We start from the raw sequence: 23,405 nt of genomic DNA, 5'->3' as shown, positions 1-23,405 counted from the left end.
GGGCCAAAAATTTAGTTTGTCTTATCAGGATTGTGTCTTATCCATAACATATTACATAGGGATTCAGTGCCAGGGACCTGAAAATCAAAATTGTCTTATCAGGTTTTTTGTATTATCAGAGCTCTTAATAACGAGTTTCCACTGATGTTATTCCAATATTTTTGCACAATATGAAAATAATACCTATAATACCCTTGGGTATCAAAGAAGGAATATTTATTTGTTATATTATGTTTATGAAAAGGTGGGACGCCATATTCGGACATTGACACTAAAAACATCTCCCGCTATCTGAGAAGTGGTTACCGCATGCCCAACCCCAACTGTGGAGAAACCATGTAAGTACGAAAAAGAAAGCAGAAGTGCGATTGTGAACAAAAGCCCAATGAAAATTAACAAGGTGGCATGTGGAATCAAAAACCCAACATTTTTGATTTCTTTGATTGTGTCATATATTTTTTAAAGGCAATGTAGGGGGTCATATATATATGTAGGCCTAAATAATGGCCACAATCATTAGGGTCATAAAACATAAAACACGAGGTTGGGGTCATATATAAATTGACCGAGAATTTGAAAGAAAACGACAGCCAGAGTTTTGTGGTTGATTTTTTACCTTACCAGACATTCATGAACAAATTTATTTCAATCCTTGTAAATACCATTATGCCACCCGTCTTTTTCCATCCAGGTATAAGCTGATGTCATCCTGCTGGCTGGAAGATCCAGATGCAAGGCCATCATTTCAAGATATTGTCAATGTTCTAACTAACATGGCAGAACAACAGCAGGTATGGCTGTTGCGTGTTTTCTTATACATACTTCGCCAAGGTCTGTGTCTTTATTTTTGTGGATATATCTATTTCCATACCCTAAAATGAGGATGTTACAATCATGCAATGCTCTTTTAAATTTCAAAAGTTGTATATTTTAATACATTCGTCATTGTTGTGTTTTTCCAGATCTATATGTCAACTCATTACTATGAGAACTTCAAACATGCAGCAATCAGAAGAGACAAAGATGACAGATAGGCAATGACGGCACAGGCACAGAGATGACAGATAGGCAGTTTTTGGCAGCGATGACCCCAGAAAGGTGTTTTCGGTGGGTGGGGTTGCAACTCCCAATGTGAATTTCAGAGGCGGGGGTCAAGAATCACACTTTTGCAATTGCAACATTTGGCACTTTTTGAACCCAAAAAGGGGATTTTATCTAGGGGAAGGGAAAGCACAATATCAAGGGAATTGACCCTCATGCCACTACTGTAAATAGCTAGAATAATTAAGGCTGCAGTAATTTTTACTGATTATACAGCTGATATCCTAGAAAAAAAAATACATGGCATACTTGCTCAAAACACTTCCAATTTATGAAGCAAGAGTGCTCTGGTGTGAAGCGTATCCACCCAGCTAACACAAACATATTCTTTGAAACGTCTTTTAAAACGTTTTAATAACATTTAAATTTCGGGTTATATAAAGATCATGAATACTACGTTTTTAAAACGCTATGGCAAATACAGTTAAATAACATTCTGTTAGAATGTTTTGCATCACGTTTTCTAAAATGTGTTATGAATGTTATTAAAACGTTTTTATATCCTTCATAAAACCATACATTAAACCTTCCTGTTAAACGTTTGCCGGGCAAGTATCATGTAAAACATGAAAACTGTAGAAGTTGTAAAAGTGCATATTTTTGCGCATCATTTATTTTTGCCAAAAATAAAAATGAGTGAATGTGTTCCCTGTTATAAAAAGGACAATGCAAATGTATGGAACTTTGAAACCGCGAGTTAAAAACAAGTGAAACGGTTGAAAATTGGCAAAGCACAAAAACATCGCACAAAACATTTGTGTTTTACAGTACTTGATGTATACAGACAATGTCTTGTATGTTAACATTCCCCAACCCTTTCAATTGGAGGGTGCCACATGCCTGCTGAGGTGAAAATGACTTTGTTCAACATTGAATTGGGCATGTTGGGGAGCAGGGCTGATGTATTGGTTGCGCTTTGATTTTGGAAAGTATTACAGTATATAGCAGGATACCGGTATATTATTCTTATTGCTTAGATATGCTGTGGTCTGTTAAAGTCAGCTCAAAATCATATATTTTTTACTCAGAAATGTAACATTAAGAGTTAAACTTTGCTTTATATAATTATGTATCTATATGAAACAGATGCATTTGTAGGATTGAAAGTTTAAATCAAGTTTGGTTTGTGATTGTCAAGTCCAAGGATATTCACATAAATTTAGACTTTCGCCATCTTGGCTGATGGCTTCTTCAGAATGACCACTGGGGATCCACTTTTCCCGCGGGATTGACCGCTGCTTCCGGCGATTTTCGCATCCCTCGGTTGCTGAGTTCTTATGAGTGGATCGGATACGTGATCACGTATGGCAAGATCCCATTCTTAGACACACTCATTGTGAGAAAGGAGGATGGTAGTGTAAAACTGTTGGTCTACAGAAAGAAAACCCATACCGATCAGTACTTGAACTTTGAATCACAGCACCCATTACACCAAAAAATCGGCCTCGTCAGAACTTTACTGGACAGAATGCATACCATCGTCACAGAAGACAAAGACAAGGAAGAGGAGGAGAGTAGAATTAAGAAGGCGGTATACAGTTGTGGAGACCCCAAGTGGGCTTTTGAAAAAGCAGATTTGGATAAGACCAAAAGAGAGCGGAAGAACTCCAATCAGGACACAGAAACTAAAGGCATGGTAGTTATCCCTTATGTAGAAAGCCTATCAGAGAAACTCCAGAGGATCTTCCGAAAACATAATATTTCTGTCGTCATGAAACCACACAACACGTTGAAAAGATTACTTGTACACCCAAAGAATAAAGTCGATACCACCAAGACTAGTGGAGTAGTGTACGAAATTGAGTGTAAAGGATGTGACAAGTCCTACATCGGCGAGACGGGACGGCCGTTTGGAGTGAGACTCAAAGAACATCAGAAAGACGCTGAAAAGTCGCTGGTAGGAAATATACAAGAAAGAATAGAACTGTGTCAACAACCGAACTTAACAAATCGGCGATAACCGACCACATTACCATAGAAAATCATGTCATCAACTGGGAAGAGCCTAAACTATTCGAGAAAGATGGAAACCAGCAAGACTCATCAGAGAAGTAATTTGGATCAGAAGGCGGGGGGATAAAACAGTCAACCGTGACATCGGCAGTTACTCTCTTGATCACGTATACGATCCACTCATAAGAACTCAGCAACCGAGTGATGCGAAAATCGCCGGAAGCAGCGGTCAATCCCGCGGGAAAAGTGGATCCCCAGTGGTCATTCTGAAGAAGCCATCAGCCAAGATGGCAAAAGTCTAAATTTATGTGAGTATCCTTGGATTTGACAATCACAAACCAAACTTGATGTATCTATATGTCATAAAGATAATCTCATTATCATATCATATCATGATATACCACTTACTCAGAATTGTGAGCATTAGAAAAGGTTATTAGTTTATTTGCTGTATGTACCCATAATTTTTTTTTAAACAAGAATTATTTTTGCTTTATTACGTCTACAGTCGATAAGATTAAGAAACATCCCATTTGTCTAAAGAGTCGGTAGTCCGGAAAGGGTCAAGTTAGGGATATGGCATATTTTAGGTTAGCTCAGTTCCTGTAGCCTGATATATCAACGTCCCGATATATTGGAGAATATCAGTATAAGCATCCTTGGGCTATTTTTTATGTTAGGATTAGGGTTAGCGTTCGCATTAGGGTTAGTGTTAGGGATATGAGTAGGCTATAGAGTTAGAGTGATAGGATTAGAGTCAGGGCTCATTATGTTTAGCAATAGGGTTAGGATTAGGGCTTATGTTATAGGTAAGGGACTAATGGTTAGTGTGAGGCTAATGATTAGGCCCGGGATTAGGGCTTATAATGACTCTTATTGGATTTATGGACCATTTGGACTATCAACCTGTAATCAGTCAATATACATGTACTGTAATTTGTAAACTTAAATCATATAATGTAACTGTTATTCAGAATGTTTGTAATTTAGCTTTGAAAACAAAATGGTTTTATATAGTTATATATATAATTATGTACCATGTTTTGAAAAGTACAGCAATATCTTATGCAGTCAATTAGTTATAGGTTAATGTTGAAACAAAAAGATCATTTCACAGTGCTCCATATATTGTCGTATGAAAAAGATCTCAATATTATATATTACTTTTTACTCAGAATTGTATATTTGAAATCTGATTTAAATCGGTCTTATTTTGTTGTATCTATATGCATGTAATTTAAGAAAAACAGTAGAGTACTAATTTGCTTTCACTCATGATTGCTGTCAAATTAAATTGTGAGCTCAAGCTAAAAAAATTGAAAATTATGTACAATGACAAAAAAAAGCCGCAACAAAATTGTTTCTTCTAAGGTAGTGAATGATTTTTAATTTCTATATATACATGTATCATGTTATGACATTCATAACCAGTACTCTTTTTCTATAGTTTAGAGGCAATCAAGGAAAGTGAGTTACTGTTGGCTATAATTATTCGATTTTTAATACTAAAGTTCAGTTGTGAATTGCACATTTTATTTGAAAATTACATGGGAATTTAGATAGAAAGGAATCTTTTTGTATCTCTATGTGTGATGCATATGTTTGACCGTTTTAAATTAAGTCATTGTCTTAATTTAATAAGACTGCAGTCATTGCCAGGAATTGCAGATGTCCACAGTTCACTTTGTAATCTCAATTGCGAACACAAGGAATCACAGTGCATAGTCCTCATTGCTTAGTAGGTTGTGGTCTATATGCAGCTGTTAGCCAATCTTGAAAATATGAAATAGCTTATTTTTGTATACCTATATCATATTTTGAAATTCAGAAAAAAAAACCCACACATGTTGCTATGTTTATCTGAATTGTTTATGTATATTTGTTTGTAACGCAGCAAACACAAAAATGTCTTTAAAACGATATAACGTGTTACAAATGCATTTTGGTTTTGGTCAAAACCTTTTAATAACATTTAACTGTCAGATTATATAAAGGCCATGAAACAATTTCAAAGGATTTTATTTAAAAAAAATCACTACAACATTTAGAAAATAGTGTCAAAATGTTATTGTAAACTATTTTTTGGCAAACTTTTTGGAAAATATTTTGTCTACTCTTAACAAGAATGTTTTACATCAAGATTTCAAAAATGTTTTTCTGAATATTAAAACTTTTATATACGACATACGACTAAATGTTTTCTGAGAAAGGTTCAAATTGTATTTTATAGTAACAGATAGGCTTGTCTAACAAGAATACTCAAAATGACTCAAAAAGTTAACTCGTGGTTAATGATCTGTGTAATGAGAGCAGTATGGTATTATAGCACAGCCATCTTGAAGGATAACTTTATTCCTTAATTTGCTTAATTCCTCAATGGAGTCTTTACACTAGCTAACTCATGAATATCTTACACAAAGGATGTGCCAAATTTATTTTGATACCTCGTTAAATGTAACAAGACTTCAAAAACATGGCGATTTAGATGAATAAAGGATTTCAAAAGGTTTGTCAAACATATAGTCATGTTCACATTTTTAAATTTAGATGGTGCGGTGCAATAAAAAAAACCTTTCCCCTGTCAATAGAAAACAAGCAGACCTCGCCTATCTGCTAAAATAGAACGTTTGGTGGCTCTGAAAAGAGAAAAGAGCCGTTCACTCTAGACTACCCCTTGTCAACAGAAAACAAGCAGACCTTGCCTATCTACTAAAATAAAAGGTTTGGTGGCTCTGAAAAGATCCGTTCACTGAAGACAGCCCTTGTCAACAGAGAACAAGCAGACCTATCTGCTTAAGTAAAAAGTTTGATTACTTTGAAAAGAGAAAAGAGCCGTTCACTGAATACTGCCCACTGTCAACAGAAAACAAGCAGACCTTGCCTATCTGCTGATGCAATTGCAGAGAGTTTGAAACAAAGTAGGTTGCCCCGTACCTCTTTGTGCCATGTTAAATAAATAGGCTGCCCCTTCCCTGAGGCCAGTTATCATGCAGACTGCCGTCAGATAATCATATGACAACGATTGGATGTACGACGAGCGTTTATCAATTCTTTGCGAATGTGGTAGAGATTAGCGGCGATGTGATTGGTTGTTAGCTGAGACCCCAAAACTGGAACCCCAAATAACATGTGCGATAATTAGGGGTTTAACTTAGAATTTATAAGAACATTACCACTAGTAACAGTACCAACTTTCCCGGTATAAATCATTCTGGGACACCCTGTATTATAATAATAATAATGTTAAATACACAACGTTTCGGGTCTAACACTTTAACAAGTGTGAGCAGATGCAATGATGCCTTACAGAAGTAAGCAAAAAATGTGAATGATCAGGAAAAACGGGAAGAAAAAAAAACATTGGTCAGGACCAAACATTTTATATAATAGGAGAAAGAAAGAACAAACCAAGCAAAAAGGAGATGAAAACATCCTTTGTGCCATAGCACATTGCAACACTGCTTGTCATGCCTGGATTCCCCAGGTGATGCCATCATTATTAACATCCTGCCTGACAGTTGGGATTAAGCATGTGACTGATTATGTTACTGTACACAATACGGTATAGGATTAATCACTTGCCTAAAGGCTGGTTCAAAGTGAATATTCGAAGGCGAATATTCGGCTTCGAATACTTTTTGGTCGTCAAAATATATGCGGCTTCGAATATAAAACTATGAACCGGAGAAAGATATATTTCTACAATTCACAGCGTTGCCCGACTGTTAACAAGTATTGCCCGTTGACCTAGGTAAGCAAAAATTAGAGAATTTCTTTAACGTAGTCAATACAATAATAGGTAAACTCAATATTGAACTACTGTCATGATTTAATGTCTGTAAAATAAAAATGAATAAATTAATTAATAAGTTAATAAAGAAATAAATAACTCAATAAGTGACCATGCGTTTTAAGTGTAACATTTTGGGGTTCATAATATAGGCCTACCCAGGGATGCCTACAGCCTATGTAGTTAAATTTGGTGTCAAACTAAAGCTTGTGATGAGACCAATACAGTAGGCATAATAAATGTTGTAAAAAAGTATTAACATTTGAATAATTTGGGGGGTTGATGATGATCAGGAGGAGCAAATTGAATATAAGTGACCCCCAGTGGTCATATAATGCAAGAGGGCCATTTCTTTTTTCACATTTGTTTACAATTCACAACTGCATACTTTAACACCATGCAATCATATTCCAGGTAATTTAATTTGCTTTGAGAAACAATTTTGCATATTTTATTTTCTGTAATTATCAAACACATGGCTAATTGTTATCTAATCAAGTATAACATTATAATTATAATTATAGGCCTATAAATAGTAATGCGTTGAGTTTTTAAAAAGTAATATCCGCCTTTTTTTTCTTTCTTTTTTGAAATGACATACTCGTTACAAAAACAAATCAGCATGGAAAACTTTTTTTTCGTCAGAGGCAGATATTTGGTCTATTCAGTGTCATAAAGCTACAAATAGACGATCTTTTAAATTTATTTTTAAATGGCTTTTTCTTTTCAACCTTATTGTTTGTATTTAAAATGTTCACACAATCTGACAATGTCCCAACTTATACCCAATGTGAATCGAGCCATTTAACATGTGCTTGTAGGACAACGATTTTGAATTAAACATATTAATTGTGATATTTTAATTCCCCTAGAACACCACAGTTAAGCGTCAAGTCCAAAATTGTAAGTGGGTTTTCTTTTATTTTACCTCATTATTTCGTTAAAATTACTCGAAAACCCTCCTAAGAGTTGTTACTGATATACATTTCATAATTTTGGGCAAAGAATAGCCAAATAGTTGACCGAAATCGTATATTTGCACCAATATTTGACTGAAATCGTATATTAGCATTACCGCCCCTTCGTGACTTTATTGCAAGCCAAACTGCTGCTAAATGTGAAACGAGATTACTTGAAATATATATTTCAAGAGTTGAACAAGTTTCAACTCTACGAATATATTTCTGAAATATGTCTATCTGATTGGTTGATGGTCAAGAGGATTACGGCATCCTCAAAGTCTCTTGCTGTAATTCTCTAATCGATATCTATCATAGGACCGATCTTTTGAAATCCATACAACCGTGTCAAATGAAATAGTCTCGGATCATAATTTGTGCACGATACAACGTTGATACGTCAGATTTCGGAATTTTATTTAAAATAGGCATAAATTACCTTGAACAGGTTGAATGCTGGCAAAAGTAGATAAAATAAATGTGGGTCGAATTTACATTAATCAGTGTCCTGGGCCAGGATAACATTTAGGACTCCTTCGCATTCTAAAACAATACTTTACCAAATGTCCTTGCATTCATTTTCTCATTTAATTTATTTTTATTTTTATTAATTTCTTTATTCACTGCCTATGTGGTCAATCCGGTATTGCCAAATATGTCTCGTCCATTACCCGTGTTAATCTATTTATTTATTAAAATGCACCATCTAGGGCCTATTAAATTCCTGTAATACAATGTATAGGCCTAGTGTATTTGATAACAAAGTTGTTTTTATTTTTGATTGGAATTTGGGGTTCCATAGATTTACAAGGGGTCAGTTTTACACGATTTCATATATAAAATATGTTTGGGCATGGCGGAATTAATATATGATTAAAAATAGACATACTCTTAGGCCCCTTTTTTAATGTTTGTACATTATTAATATTAATATTAATATTAATGTACAAAATGCAAACGAATGTATATATATATTTGATTGTTTTGTAAACATTAATTTTGATGTTTATTCATAATTATGTCTGGAAAGTCAGGAAAAAAAGGAGTATCGATATTTCCGGGGAAAGTGGATCAGATGAGCAGTGAGTAAAAACATTCGCTCTAAATGTTTATTTTATTTTTATTTTTTATGAATTTATTAGGCCTACTGGTACTAGATTTTTCATCAGCAGCAGTAGAAATTTCTCTTGAATAGATTTTCGGGTGATCTCGCTTGGATTTAGCAAACAATGAACCGTTCACTTGTACATTTGTAGGTTATGTTTGTAAGCCTAAATATCATATTATTTGCATAAAACATAACTTACCATCACTACAGCATTGGAATGCTATTGCCTGCCAGGCATTTTCCTTTTCAGGACGTCTTTATAATAGTCCCTTACTTTTATGTCATATAAAATGGGTACGCTTGTACCGCACTAATAACGTTTTCTTTCAGTTCGTTATCAGCCATTTTGGAACTATCCAGGCGTATTTTGCACAACTGTGCAGGTTAATTTTCATTGGGGATTTTTGAAATCATCGTTCGTCGAACGATATTCAGGTGACCTCGAGCCTTTCATATAAATCAATAGTATCTCGCTATCAGTTGCGCGATATTTAATCCGACTCAACTCGGCGTGTCATCATATTTTATTCGTTGCCGTATATATTTTGACGTCACAAAAAGTATTCGACAACGAATATTCGCCTTCGAATATTCACTATGAACCGACCCTAATTGTGGGGTTCTCCTAATTGCATGATTTTAAGGGTGCACATCACAAAATCATTAAAGATCAAAGATAATTAGATAACTAAGGGAACAGACCAAAAGATCGATGACATCCTATTAACGTAACTAGTTTCGTTTCTGAGCTGAACCCCTCCCTCCCTGCCAGAAACGTAATCCTGAAATGTTGAAAACTGTGCGTCGTACATTATAGGTATAATATAGACCCATGCCTAATTATATTAAACGATTATATTAAACTGGACATAGCATATATGGATTGCCCTACTATCGCTGTGGATGGATCAATAAAGCCGGCATATCTACACAACTTATGACACGAGCACACCTACTGATTTCTTAGAAAGTTCTCAAAGTTGTACTACAGTTATGAAGTTCTTGATTCGCCATCATTTATGGGCTGTGCAATAATTATGAGCCCCGGGGTAAAATTCCCAATGGCGTGCTAAAGATTGCCCCACCCCCAGCCCTGGGCATGCCAAAAATTGCTTGCCTCCCTTTTCGGCCTGCCAAAAAATCTTGGCCAGCCCTTTGCACATGTCAAATTTGTGTAAACTTTCATTGGTCTAGACGTATGATGCCAACGTAGCGAGCAGAAAATTTTGCATAGACCTAATTGAACGTTGCTGTGTTTTTTAAGCATTTTTAGAGCGTGTTATTAAAAAGTGAATGTATGCCAAAAATGGACATAATCCTGTCACTTATGTTATATCACTTGAACTAATAGTAAAAAACAACAACACTGTTCTTGCCAGAGAATCCCCGGAAGTTTCATACCATTTCTTATCTTTTTACAGGCCAAAACGTCAATAGATAATATAACCATTGTGCAGAAAGTTGACAGCCTTGATGTTCATCTTTCTCTGAATGGAGAAAATATTATACGATACCATTTTGAACAATACAACTTTCGCTTCATTACATTTTTTCCTTTCCTCATACCTCTTTTCATCTTTCCATTCCTTGTCTTGTCTTACTCTTCCTTCTTTCACTTCCTCATAATTATGTCTTTTCTCTCTCACTTTCGGTTTTCTTTATTCTGTTTTCTCTGCTTCTTTCTTCGAACTACATTATTTTTATATTTTTATCTTTCTTACTTGTTTGTTTCTTGTTCCTGCTATTTCTTTACTTTTTCTATCTTAGTTTTGTATCTTTATGTCATGGGTTTTTCCTGGCTCTTTTCTCCGGAACTTGTTTTCCTTGCTTCTGTACTTTTCCTTTACTTCAAAATTCTTGTTTTAGTTTCTGATGAAAGTGGTGAAGAATATTTTGTGAAAGGAATGGAGTTAGGGAATAACGGGGAAAGCGACGTGTTTCTGGTTTGCTTAGATATTTGGTCTTGTATGACATAACCCTAATTTCCACCGTGCCTTTTGGCTATGGGAACGGAAATAAGGAAGAGATATGGAGAGAAGATGAACAAATAACTTGTTTGCTCCCCTCGGGATTCGAACCCCAACTATTCGATCGGCGACCGGTAGCCACGGGTCTCTCGATGGCCCGGCAATATTTATTAGTAGATATTCTTGAAAACTGTTTTGCAATGTTTATTTTTGATGAGAAAGAACCATTGTGATGAGGAAAAGCTTACAAATATAATATATAATGACACTTTCTTCACATCGTTGGTTTGTTACTTTTATTGAAATGGTTATAAATTATTTCAATTTACTTGACTAAAACTTTCTTTGCACTAGACATGAACACATTGTCAAGGGTTAAATTAAATGCCAAGTCATTGGGGATTTCCCATGATTTTCTTTTCAAATTCTTCATATTGTTTTCGCAAACTGGGTAACTGAAGTTCCAGGTCAATAATTGTCTATGCATCTGATCCTATTAACTGTATATATATAGTAAGTAGGAACAATACATTTAACTGTTCAAGGACATTTTAAATGTTAGTTCTGTTCAATTATTTAGGAGGCATTTTATTGTTCGAATGGTGACACTGACACTAGCCTTGCTACCATATGCAAAATTTAATTCCGTGTTCAATTTTTTGTTATGTACATGTACCTGGTGGTTAAGCACGTACATTCTGAATTTAGATATTACAGCCAGACTCAGCTTAGCAGACGAGCATTCACAATGGCGGGAAAACAGCGGTTGATTATTCTTTTGCCATGTTTAATCATCACGATAATGGCAATGGAATACTCTGTTGATGCTCAAGGTAGGTGAAATATTATGTGATTGGGTAATGAAATTATTATATCAGTGACATAATGTAGTTATTCAACGGGGCCGAGTTGCACCCGTAAGTTCCCTGGGCGACACACATACAATACAGACAGCAACAGAATGAAGGTACCAGTTTTTAATATTTTTACCCCTGTATAGCCTACATAAAACAGAATACAGCTTGTCTCAAAACAAATTGTGCAAGTGAAAAGCGCCCTCTTTGTCAATTAGAAAATACCGTTGTCAAGGGCGCAGTTTTAGCTATCAAATGCCGTTTGTTCTGTTCAAGTTGCTTGTTTCAATTTCGAGATATGTTTATTTAACAACGAAAGGGTAAAATAATAATTGTGCCACTTTTACTAGGGGAGAGAGCTTTACATCAATGCCTTTGTAACATCTTGCTACAGAGTCATGTTAAACATCAAGCGTGTGGATAGGATTCCAAATGAAACCATCTACAACCTGACCAATACCACTCCACTGGTTGCCAGAGTCAAGATTCATCAACTCAAATTTCTCGGCCATTATACTGCGTCTTGAAGATGTCGAACCTGTGAAAGAATATGCTCTTTATATTCCACCACATGAGAGCCCCCCCCCGGTTCCGGAACCACTGACTAATCGCTATGCTGAATGATCAGATTTATCACCGTTTTGGCAAAAGTGGACATTTTCCTAAATAAATTTACATATGCTTACATGCAGAAGGTAGGTTTAACCCAAAATTGACCTTTTGGCTTAAAATGTTGAAGTGGTCCCTTTGTTAATTTGTCACTATAACTCGGTTATTCTTGTGTATTATTGCTTTATTTATTTCCTGAAAAGTTAACTCCCTGGCTACGGGTCAGCCTACACGTACACCTAAATAGCACTGAGGGCGAGATTGAGGGACTTCGTTCATTTGATCATATTTAGCGTTATATTGGGCTCATTTTAGGTAGTTCTCGATACCTCTCAGCGAAAAATCTAACAGAAAAAAAAAAATGTAGAATATCATAAACTTTAGGCAAAATGATTTTTGAATACACCCTCGAGTTTTAACTAAGAAAATATTACGAGTTCTGTATCTGTGCAATAATCATGTGTTACCCAGGTGGTTAATATTGCAAAATTGTCTACCACTTGGTGGGCCTTGTAAAAAAATCTTTAGACCCCGCTTTGGACGTGCCAAAAAAAACCTTGCCCCCTCCCCCCTTTTGAGGCGCCAAAAATCTTTGCCCCCATTTACACATGCTAGATTTTGGAAACCCAAATTTAAAACCATAAGTTCTCTTATCATAACTTTTCATAAATGAACACGTTCCTAACGTTTTCATACTCAAACTTTTCATGCTTTCGGGCCTCATAACTGCTAATTGTTGGTCTAAAGTATATAAAAGTTTACATATTTAGAATGGCAAAGACTTGATAAATTCATCTATGAGGTCAAATTTTGGCCAAAATGCTTTGGCCCAAAATTCCAAAAATCGGTTGTTTGGCCCACTTCTTTTTCGTTAAACGTAACAAAAAAGTTCTTGGACACATTTTTTTTTAAAAACTAGATAAAAATATCTAGGAACTGTTAGCCGTTATGAGGCTCCATAATTCCAGGTTCAGACCAACCTTAAGGGAAGGGGTATGAACGTTTGGACAGTATTTATTGTGGGACATTAGAGCACATCAGACATATCGAATTGCATTCTGAATACGAAGAATGTCCTTCTGATATCAAATAATTTTGATTTTTTGAAATTCGCAATGTAATACACATTTTATGGCAAATCATTAAAATTGATATTTTTGATATTTAACAGTACTCGAAGTAAAATTTATAAATCTGATGATATATACTTAAAGTGTATGTAGGTGGGATGAAAAGTCGACGATCAATTGAAAATTTTGACCTTTCAAAAACATTCAGCTTATGGTATCTGTCATTGTCATAGATGTGGTAATAGTTCAGCCGAAAGCCGTGTAATTTAAGATAAAATAGGCATTTTACATGAATCTGTAATTTATATACTGACACACAGCAGCAAACGATACTATCCCATTACGCACTGCAGGGTGGAGTGTGGATTTGCGAGTGCCATAGAAAATGCACACAAAAGTTCGCCCGTTTAAACTTGCTATTACTCGCTCAAATTTGGGCCGCTTAGATTCCCATCCACATAAATAACACCCCTAAACTATAATGAAAGCGTCCTTGGTACCTTACCGTATGCGGTTCCTTCTTTTTCTTACAATTGAATGACAAAAAAGATCAAATTTTACCAGCCAAATTCGGGAAATTCAGTTTATGCGCATGTGCAGTATTATGTATGACGTCATTTATCAGAGAACTCGTGTCAAGGGTCACGTTGAAAAGTAAACAGTGGCCTGTCACATTGTTTGCCGAGTCCGGAGCAGTGATTTTTTCGTAAGTAAAAGCATATATTTTCTATGATTTCATAGTTGTTTTTTAATATTGGAAGGTGCATTTGGCGAGCAAGATATTGTTTTTTCATGAAATTGCATTTGGTGACCAGAAAGTGAGTAAAAGGAAGGATTATTGACGCTAAAATTGTCATGATGGTAGCTATTTTAATGTCGCCAGTTTCAGCATGTGCTGATTTTTACTTCGGAAATCAGTGTTTGTTCTTCCGTTTTGTGTTTAAATTGTCTTCTAATCGAATGTCCACGTTCAATGTCATGTTGAGACAATTGTGTGGATGTTTTTACTAAACCCAAATATGAAACTTAAAACAAGCCAACCATTGTTTATACACCATTTTGGAAAGAGTAAGAGTGTAAGCAAATGAATTCGGCATTTTCGGTCTGTGCCACAGAATTAGAGATGAAAGAACCGGGACTCGATCACCATCTTGATGCAGGCATGGAACAAAAATTGGGGGTATTCGGTTTCCCTCAGAATGCTCTCGAGGCATTTGTTGTCATGCAAGCCGCGCGATATGGCATACTAAGTTTAAGCGTAATTTGACATGCTTCACAGTGGCGTAGCCGTAGTGTCATCATGGTCAAAGGGGCTTGTGCCCCCCCCCATCAGACCCGGTGCCTGTGCCCCCCCCAATCATGGTCGGTGCCCCCCCCCATGTGATGATCCATGCTACGCCAATGTGCCCTCCAAATCCAATCGACATGATCGATAAGAAATCGTCAAGAAACGTAGGACTGCCCCCCCATCATGGTCGGTGTCACCCCAAACCCCCCACCCCCACATGACTCACTACGTCACTGCCATGCCTGCTTATGATATATTGATCGTGGCGGGCGTGACAGCTCAGTTTTTTCTACAAATCCGATTGTGTGTTTTATGGTGTGTTTTTTTTTTTTTGGGGGGGTTTGTTGTTGTTTTTCCTGTAGTATTAATAAACCTGATATTTTCATTTTCTATACATTACAGGTGCTCGCCAGATTTGGGGCTCTGCAAGTTGTTTTTCTTTGAGGACTCGCTCATCAAATACTTCGATGGCCGGGGACACTTTTGATATTTACAAAGACTCAGTTGACTGGTCGGTCACTCCATTCAACAAGCCAGGGGCAACGGTTCGAGCATGGCAGGTGTCGAACTTACTCGAAATATTGCAGGAATTTAGCCAGATATTATTTCTTCATGTGGGAACAAACACATGAAATTCCGACTTTGTTTCTCGAACTGCTGCAGAATTTACATAATTGTGATATGCTTGTACCCTGAAAAAAAAAAAATGAGGCAGTTCTACTGTTCTGACTTGGACAAATGACATAAAATTACTTGACATTCAAAATTCAGACCTGGGCACAAATTACTTCACTTCACATTTGCAGTTGAAAAACGTTGAAAGCCAGACTGTTCCGAACATGACCTGCTTCATCTCAACAGAGATGAGGGGAACTATAATTTTGTAGAACAAGTTGTCGGTGTAGCAGCATCAGGGACAACGCCTATGATAAGGCAGAAATGTGCAAAAGATGGTGTTATTTGCAGCTGATAATTATTTAATATTATTAATAATTATTTAATAATAATTAAATAATTTAGTTATTTTATTTTTACTACTACTGAATAAAAATGAAAAATATAACAGAAACTTGGAACATTCATATGTATCTTTTTTGTTTTATCATGATTTTGTTTCCATTCAATCATCCATAAGGGGCGCACCATTTGATTTCCAGGTGGGGAACAGGTTTTTTTTTAACAAAAACTTTGCCCGATAGTAAGACAGGGAAAAAACTTTGCTCACTAGTGAGACGAAAAAACTTCGCCCCCACTAGTGTAACAGGGAAAAAAATTTGCTTCGCTGATGATTTAAAAAATTCTCCCCCAACAAATTGAAGAAGAAAAAATTGGCGGAAAAAAATTCTGCCTGACACAAACTCTGATGCCCCCATAATCAAATGGTGTGTCCCTAAGGTAGCGATCGTTATTTACGATGCGATAGAGGGGGAAATGGGCATTTTGAGGGGGAACCCCAAAATTTTGGGGGGTCTTGAGGGGGAACACAAATTTTTTTTGTTGAATTAAAAGGGGAGTGGAGAAATTTGGGAAAACAAGGGGAATCCGAAAATTTTGAGCAGAGCAGACGCGGGGGGAACACAATTTTTTTGTCAATATTTTTCCAAAACACCCATTACCCCTCCTGCCGTAAATAACGATCAGTCCCTAAGTAGTATTTATTATGCCCGCCAATAATCAACTGCAATGCCGGAGCTAGGATTTTTTTCTTGACTCGATGAGGGTGTGAAATTTACAAAAAATGCCGAAAATAATATTTTTCTGTGATTATTCAGCTGTCTGTGGGAATAAAAAGGGGGAAATCCCTCCTGCCCTCCTCTACCATGGACTGTCAGTCACTAATTGCTTGCATCCTTTTGACCTGTCAAAAATCCCACCAGGCTCTTAGGGGCTATCATTTTCTTCAAAAGGGGTCCCAAATATATGGGGGGGTCATAAAATATTTGATGACCAAAATGTAGGGAGTCACAAGATGACCACAGATAGTGTGTTTATTTTATTCAAAAAAAAATTTAGCCTACTAAGGAGGTAAGATGTATCGGTAGAAGGGTCAAAAAATTCTGTTGCGGAAATAGGGGTCACAATTTTATTGATGCCGACATTTTGTATATTTGGGAACCCCCCTTCCGAAGAAAATGCTAGCCCCTTATTTGAACCACTCTATTAATGTTGAGTAATTACTTGCAAAAATGTTGAATTGCAAGTTGTATTTTTAATTAATCTTGAAACCACTGATTTTAGTCACACACGTTTCAGGGAGTTCATTATTATGTAGGCCTATATAACCTATTTATTTGCCCAATATTTAAAATTATTGGTATTTTTATTTTATTTTTCAATAACATGTACCCCCTCCCCCCACCACTTGGACGACCTTGGTGGAACTTAACTGTCCAATCAGGAGCGATCAATTAGTGAAAGGTCATGACCTGCTGATTGTGGCAAAATCAAAACACACTGCAGTCAAAAATGGCGAGATTTGACTGGGACCGATTGTGACTTCGATCAAATAAACCGTGGTCTTGAATTTCTTAAAAGAAGTCCTGGCTTAAAACTATGGTATTTTTCATGACAAAACATATCAATCTTTGATATTCTGAAGTATAAATGTGTTGGGCAAAGCGGAACATCGTTTATTTAGACTGTTTTTGCTACGGAAAAATAGGAAAATTTTCCAATTTTGCGAGGGGTAAAATCTAATTGAAGATCTAATTTTTCTTCAGAATTTTGTACATAAATCATGAATCATGTATGGTTAAATTGACTGTTTTTAAAAGAGTTAATGAAATACGAAAATTTTGAATGGCTTTCGGTCCATGTTTTGCTCTACATGGAGGTCACTGAGTGTAGCGTGTGTACACTGAATCTAAGCCCGCTACGGCCCGTGACCTGAGCGCTGACTGTCTCGTCTTGCAGTTCGTTCGTTTCGATAATTAAACAACCTCTTCTCTCTCGGAAGATTTGACTGGGAACGAAATGTATGCCAGGCGACAAATTGCAAGGCCTCCAGGAAAGTTGTCAAATTTGATCCGAATCTTCTCTTGTTTTCCTATTCAATGAATATTTACAAACTCGTTGTCTTGTAAATCAGAATGCTGTGATGCTGCGATCGACCGGACGTCTATCGCGAAGGAAGCCATGATCACAACTGAAGCGATCACGTGATGCGATCGTTTGATAATATGTTTGGTGTTTCCCAATCGCGGCGGGGTTTCTTTTGCTGCTGTGATACTGACAGTATATAAATTAGCTACATGTACTTGAATGGGGCTTCAACATCGTCAGTACTGCTGTTTTCTTCGGTTTTTGTCAAATTTTGTATTTCAAAAATAGCATGACAATTTGAATGACATATCCTTTACTTTAAGCAATTTATAAACAATTTTTGTACAGTTACGTTGGTATCACTGAATGGGTCTTTAACGTATGAGCGCAAGATGACAAAGGTGTCAAGAGTGGCTAACCATCAAAATATCGCGCAACGAAAGTTGAACACAGACACACCTTTGTTTTCATAATTTTGTCTTTTTATTTCTTTCTTACTATTGCAAAAAAGAAATACATTGAACAAATTGATATTGAACACTGAAAATTAAATCAGTTTTAGAGTTTCTTGACATGGTGGTAATAAATAAAGGAAGATATTGTCATTGGAGAAGAACACGTTTTTGGTGTAGGTCCTGTCATCTCCTGTCATCATTATCTCCCGTATCACACTGTATCTCCTGTCATCATTATAGTGAAATTAAAAACAATAGTTTGCATTTAGGTGTTGTTTGTTTGTTGAGTTGCAATCGCTGCTGTGTTATATGCTGTAAGAATATTGTACATTTCTGACGGAACTTTTGAAACAAAACTACGGTGTCTGATCTCCGCAAATTTCCCCCTTTATTATTCATTCCCCCATTTTTAATCCCCATTTTTGCAAAATACTTCGTCCCCCTCCTTTTGCAAATACTTCCCCCTTTTTTCCTTTCCCCTTTTTCAAATAGATTCCCCTTTTGCATTTATAGTTCCCCTTTTGAATTTCTCCTTTTCAAATAGTTTCCCTTTTACTTTCCCTTCTTGCAAATAGCTCCCTTTTTACTTCCCCATTTCAAATTGTTTCCCCTTTTTTACTTTTTCCCTTTTTCAAATAGTTTCCCCCCTTGCAAACACAGTTAACCTTTTTAATTTCCCCCTTTTCCCCAACATTTCCCCCTTTATGCAAATAGTTGCCCTTTTTTTTTACTTTTCCCCTTTTATAATAGTTTCCCCTTTTTTACTTTCCCACTTTTGCAAGTTCGCGGACATCTTCCATTCACTAAACTATTCAATTTTTTAAGGGCTTTGGCCAATATTGGGTCGGTCGGTGGAGGGCAATCAAACAATGTTTTTGCCTTAATACTGCAGTCAAACTCATGAACCATAACGTATATTTGAGCCAAATTAGGACATCATTCGGGTATTTTTCCATGGTCGGAAATCACCCAGTCGGGCCAACTTTATGCAATTTTATCATGCATAACTCATGGCTACTTGACGCAATTTGCCTTCTGCTTGGCTGATCGATATTGCATAACATGTATATATTCCAACAAAGTATTTGAACCGTGTCCTTCACCGTAATCAGTAGTGCATTACAGTCCATTCAATCAAATGTTGTCATCAACCTATTTGATGGTAGTGCATTTGTTGGGCTATTCCAGAAATTAATGGCACCCCCCTAAAGAAGACATGTGAATTTGTACCATAAAGTTTTGGGAATTCCCAGACCATAATTTTATCCAAAAAAATTGGGAATTCCCATTTCGATAAAAAAATGCTTAAAAATATTGGGAATTCCCAGTGACCCTAAAGAAGACATGCAAATTTTTGCCAAAATTTTTGGGAATTCCCATACCAAAATTTTATCCCAAAAAATTGGGAATTCCCATTTTGATAAAAAAATGCTTAAAAAACTTGGGAATTCCCAGTGACCCTAAAGAAGACAGGCAAAATTTTGTCAAAATTGTTGGGAATTCCCAAGCCTAAAAAGGGGCACTTTTCTTGGGAATTCCCATGTCTTCTTTAGGGTTGCCTCAATATGCTGCCCTTTTTATTTGGGAATTCCCACTGCCAGAAAAAAATGCTTAAAAATAATGGGAATTCCCAGTGTACCTAAAGAAGACAGGCAAATTTTTACCAATATTTTGGGAATTCCCAAGCCTAAAAATTTAGGGGCTGTGCAATAATTATGAGCCCCAGGGGAGGGTAAAATTGGGGGGGGAATTTTTGGCGAGCCAAAGGGGGGAGGGAAGGAATTTTTGGCAAGCCGAGAGGGGGGGGGCAAGTGATTTTGGCACACATTCTTACGGAAACGCTTAAATATGCAAATCTTCCTGCTCGCTGCGCTCGCAACATATATATATAGACCATTTAAGGTTTGAAACTTGGCATCCCAAATATTTGGCATGTACAAGGGGGCAAAGATTTTTTTTCGGTCTTGGGGGGGGGGGGCACGGGGATTTTTGGCGAGCCGAGAGGGGCAAGCGATTTTGGCGAGCCGTTTGGAAATTTTACCCCCCCGGCTCATAATTATTGCACAGCCCCTTAGACACAAAATTTGTTCTGCCCTGCCCCTTACTCAGAGGTGCAACGACCGGGGAGTGTTTCATGGGGGTAAAATGGGAAATCTTTTGTTAACATATTTGACATATTTCCACTTTTATTTTTCTAAATGTGTTGCGATTTTAGATTTTTTCCAGTGAGTTTACTTTAAAAAAAATATTGTTAAGGCGATTTTGAATATTTTCTGGGATTTCCCTCTTTTTAAAAAAAAAAAAATTGTTGAAGCAATTTTTGAAGATTTCCTGCGATTTTACTAATTTTTTACCCATTTTGAAATATTTACTGTGTTTTTACAATTTTTGGGACATTTTAAAAATATATCCCGGAATTCTACAAATGTTAGGATGTTTTTAGATTATTTCCTGTGATTTTACAATTGTTTGCAATTTTTTTTAAATATTTCATGCGATTTAACAACTTTTTTGGCATCTTTTGTAAATTTCTTACAATTGTATAATTATTTGGGAAGTTTAGAAATATTACTTCGTATTTTACCATTTTTATAAATACTTCATGCGATTTAACCATATTAAAAAATTCTTACAATTGTTTTATTTTGGGGGCAGTTTCAATCGTTTCCTGCACTTTATATAACTCAATCACTTGCAAAATTTACCCCAGGGAAGACACAAAAAACAAGACAAAATGTGTTATCTCAGAAACTTCAACTCTTTATTTTTCCTGTTATTTTGTGGTATTAAAATATCAACTTATAAATCAAGTATGACTTTGTGTCCACTGCCCATTATTTTAAAAAAGACTTCAAGGGGCAAGGAAATTACATTTATTGTCTGCATTGTGGAAGTTTCAAAGCCAGACTTTTGCAAAAATATAAATGCTACATAAATTTAACCAAATAAGTGGTATTCTGATCATGCCGGCAGGTTCGTTTTGCATACCTGCATACTGCATATTTGTAGAGTTTCTTAGTGGCGAGTTGTAAGCATCAAATGCTGCAAGATTGGGCATATATCATAAACAAAATATAAACACATTTGTTTGACCCTGGGCAGACATCTCAACATTTGCGAGTGATGCTATAAATTAGATTGGATGACTGTGCAATGCTCGAGCTCTGTGTTATGAGTGTGAATTAATTTTCTGGGTGTCTGCATCTCAATTTGGAACAACATTCAGTCTTAAATGATTCAGTCAGCATCACCTTAACATAACATTTCATTTAGCACATGGCTGTTCTTGCTATTCTCCAAAACAAAATATACACATTGTTTATGTCAATTATGAGTGTAGATTTGTGGCATCATATCCCATAATGCCTATCTTTGGATGGTCTATGCTAAATACCCCGGTACTCAAGTAATGTGGAATCATACATGTAGACCCTGGAAATAGAAAGGTGGAATTTGACACCATACAGACATCTAAACATGCCAATATTGGGAAATAGTTTGAGTTCAAAATAATGATATAAACCTGAACCCTAACATTTGGTGAAGTGGGATTGGGGGAGGGTATAATTTAAACTTAGTATCATAGGCCTATTAATAGGGGACACGGGGACGAGGTATGGTAATTTTATACATGAGTGTTCATGAACTGATGAGGTAGGTTTTTTTTTCCAATGTAAAATTTTCATTGTTAGTAGTTTCAATCTTTTCCTAGTCTTTAGGAAAGTCCCTTTTGTTTTCTCTTCTCAAACATGTGATTTTGAGGGATAAACCCCTTAGAAAAGACTTAATAAACTTATTTAGGTCTATTGATGAAGTTTTCCTATTAAAAGCATTCCAAAATATTATTATTCCAAAATCTAGAAACTAAAAACAATCTGACAAATCTCAGAAATTGAGGAGGGAAGGTACGAGAACCAAAACATTGATTTTTTCGGCCCAAAATGGTGCCATGCAATTCATAAAAGCTGCCTCTTTTTGTTATTCGATTCTAAAGGGGCTCATCAGTAAAGTTACTTCCTGTTTTATAGTTGAGAACAAAATAATGATACAATACATTGCTTGTTTGCAATGATACATTTTAATACAAAAACGAAATGGTAGATAAACCATATATACACATGTGGTTAGAGGATCGAAGGTGTTTGTAAGTTTGATTAATGATCATATCATCATATGTAGCCTTGGGGAAATCCAGTGAAACTGTTAAGGTGACAGTGCATCTACTACATATCTTGGGTTCTTTTTTCTCCAATTTATATTATCGAAGTTAAAACATAACACTCATTAACCTATCAAAATGAAAAATATCAAGAAATTAAACGGAAGTGCATATACACACCCATCCACCCCTCTCCATACACGCCACCACCACACAGTTCGCACCAACATCACCAAAACATGCCCTCCAAATAACTCGCCACTAAGAAACTCTAAAAATATGCAGTATGCAGGTATGCAAAACGAACCTGCCGCTGATCATGCTACATGTAGACAGTAGAAACCAGAAACCCTTGGTAGAAACTATTACATAATATGACCTTGACCCAATGTGTTCCAATATCTGTGGTCTATATGCCTGATGCCTGCAGCATTACTATCATGACTATACTGTATACATGCTATACAGTGTACATGTAGTTTCAAAGTTTGATAAAACCATAGATTATCTAAGATAAAACATTCAGTGCAGCTTTTGTATGGATATTACGGTGTCTGATCTCCGCCAAACTCCCCCTTTTATAATTCATATCCCCAAATTTTTAGTTTTCCCCTTTTTGCGAAATGCTTTCCCCTTTTTCAAATATTTCCCCTTTTAACTTTCCCCTTTTCAAATAGTTCCCCGTTCGACTTTCTCCTTTTCAAATAGTTCCCCCTTTTCGACTTTCCCCTTTTCAAATAGTTCCCCTTTTCGAATTTCCCCTTTTCATATAGTTTCCCCCTTTTCGAATTTCCCCTTTTCATATAGTTTCCCCCTTTTCGACTTACCCCTTTTCAAATAGTTTCCCCTTTTCGACTTTCCCCTTTTCAAATAGTTTCCCCCTTTTCGACTTTCCCCCTTTTCATATAGTTTCCCCCTTTTCGAATCTCCCCTTTTCAAATAATTACCCCTTTTTTTAATTTCCCCCTTTTCAAATAGTTCCCCTTTTCGAATTTCCCCCTTTTCATATAGTTTCCCCTTTTTCGAATTTCCCCCTTTTCATATAGTTTC

The 23,405-nt window shown here is 36.2% G+C and overlaps 1 protein-coding gene and 1 long non-coding RNA gene across 2 annotated transcripts in view; both read left to right on the top strand.

Annotated features, from left to right (window-relative positions):
* The window catches only part of LOC140169277 (angiopoietin-1 receptor-like), a 101,730-nt gene that overhangs the window by 36,319 nt on the left and 42,006 nt on the right, over nucleotides 1–23,405 (top strand). The gene's annotated exons all lie outside the window — the stretch shown is intronic.
* On the top strand, nucleotides 13,733–15,768 carry LOC140169825 (uncharacterized). The gene is made up of 2 exons (XR_011861413.1): nucleotides 13,733–14,117; nucleotides 15,102–15,768. It is a non-coding gene; the product is annotated as an uncharacterized lncRNA (long non-coding RNA).

This window comes from Amphiura filiformis, chromosome 14 (assembly GCF_039555335.1).
Source record: "Amphiura filiformis chromosome 14, Afil_fr2py, whole genome shotgun sequence".
Lineage (NCBI taxonomy): Eukaryota > Metazoa > Echinodermata > Ophiuroidea > Amphilepidida > Amphiuridae > Amphiura > Amphiura filiformis.
This window is presented reverse-complemented; position numbering and strand designations above follow the sequence as displayed.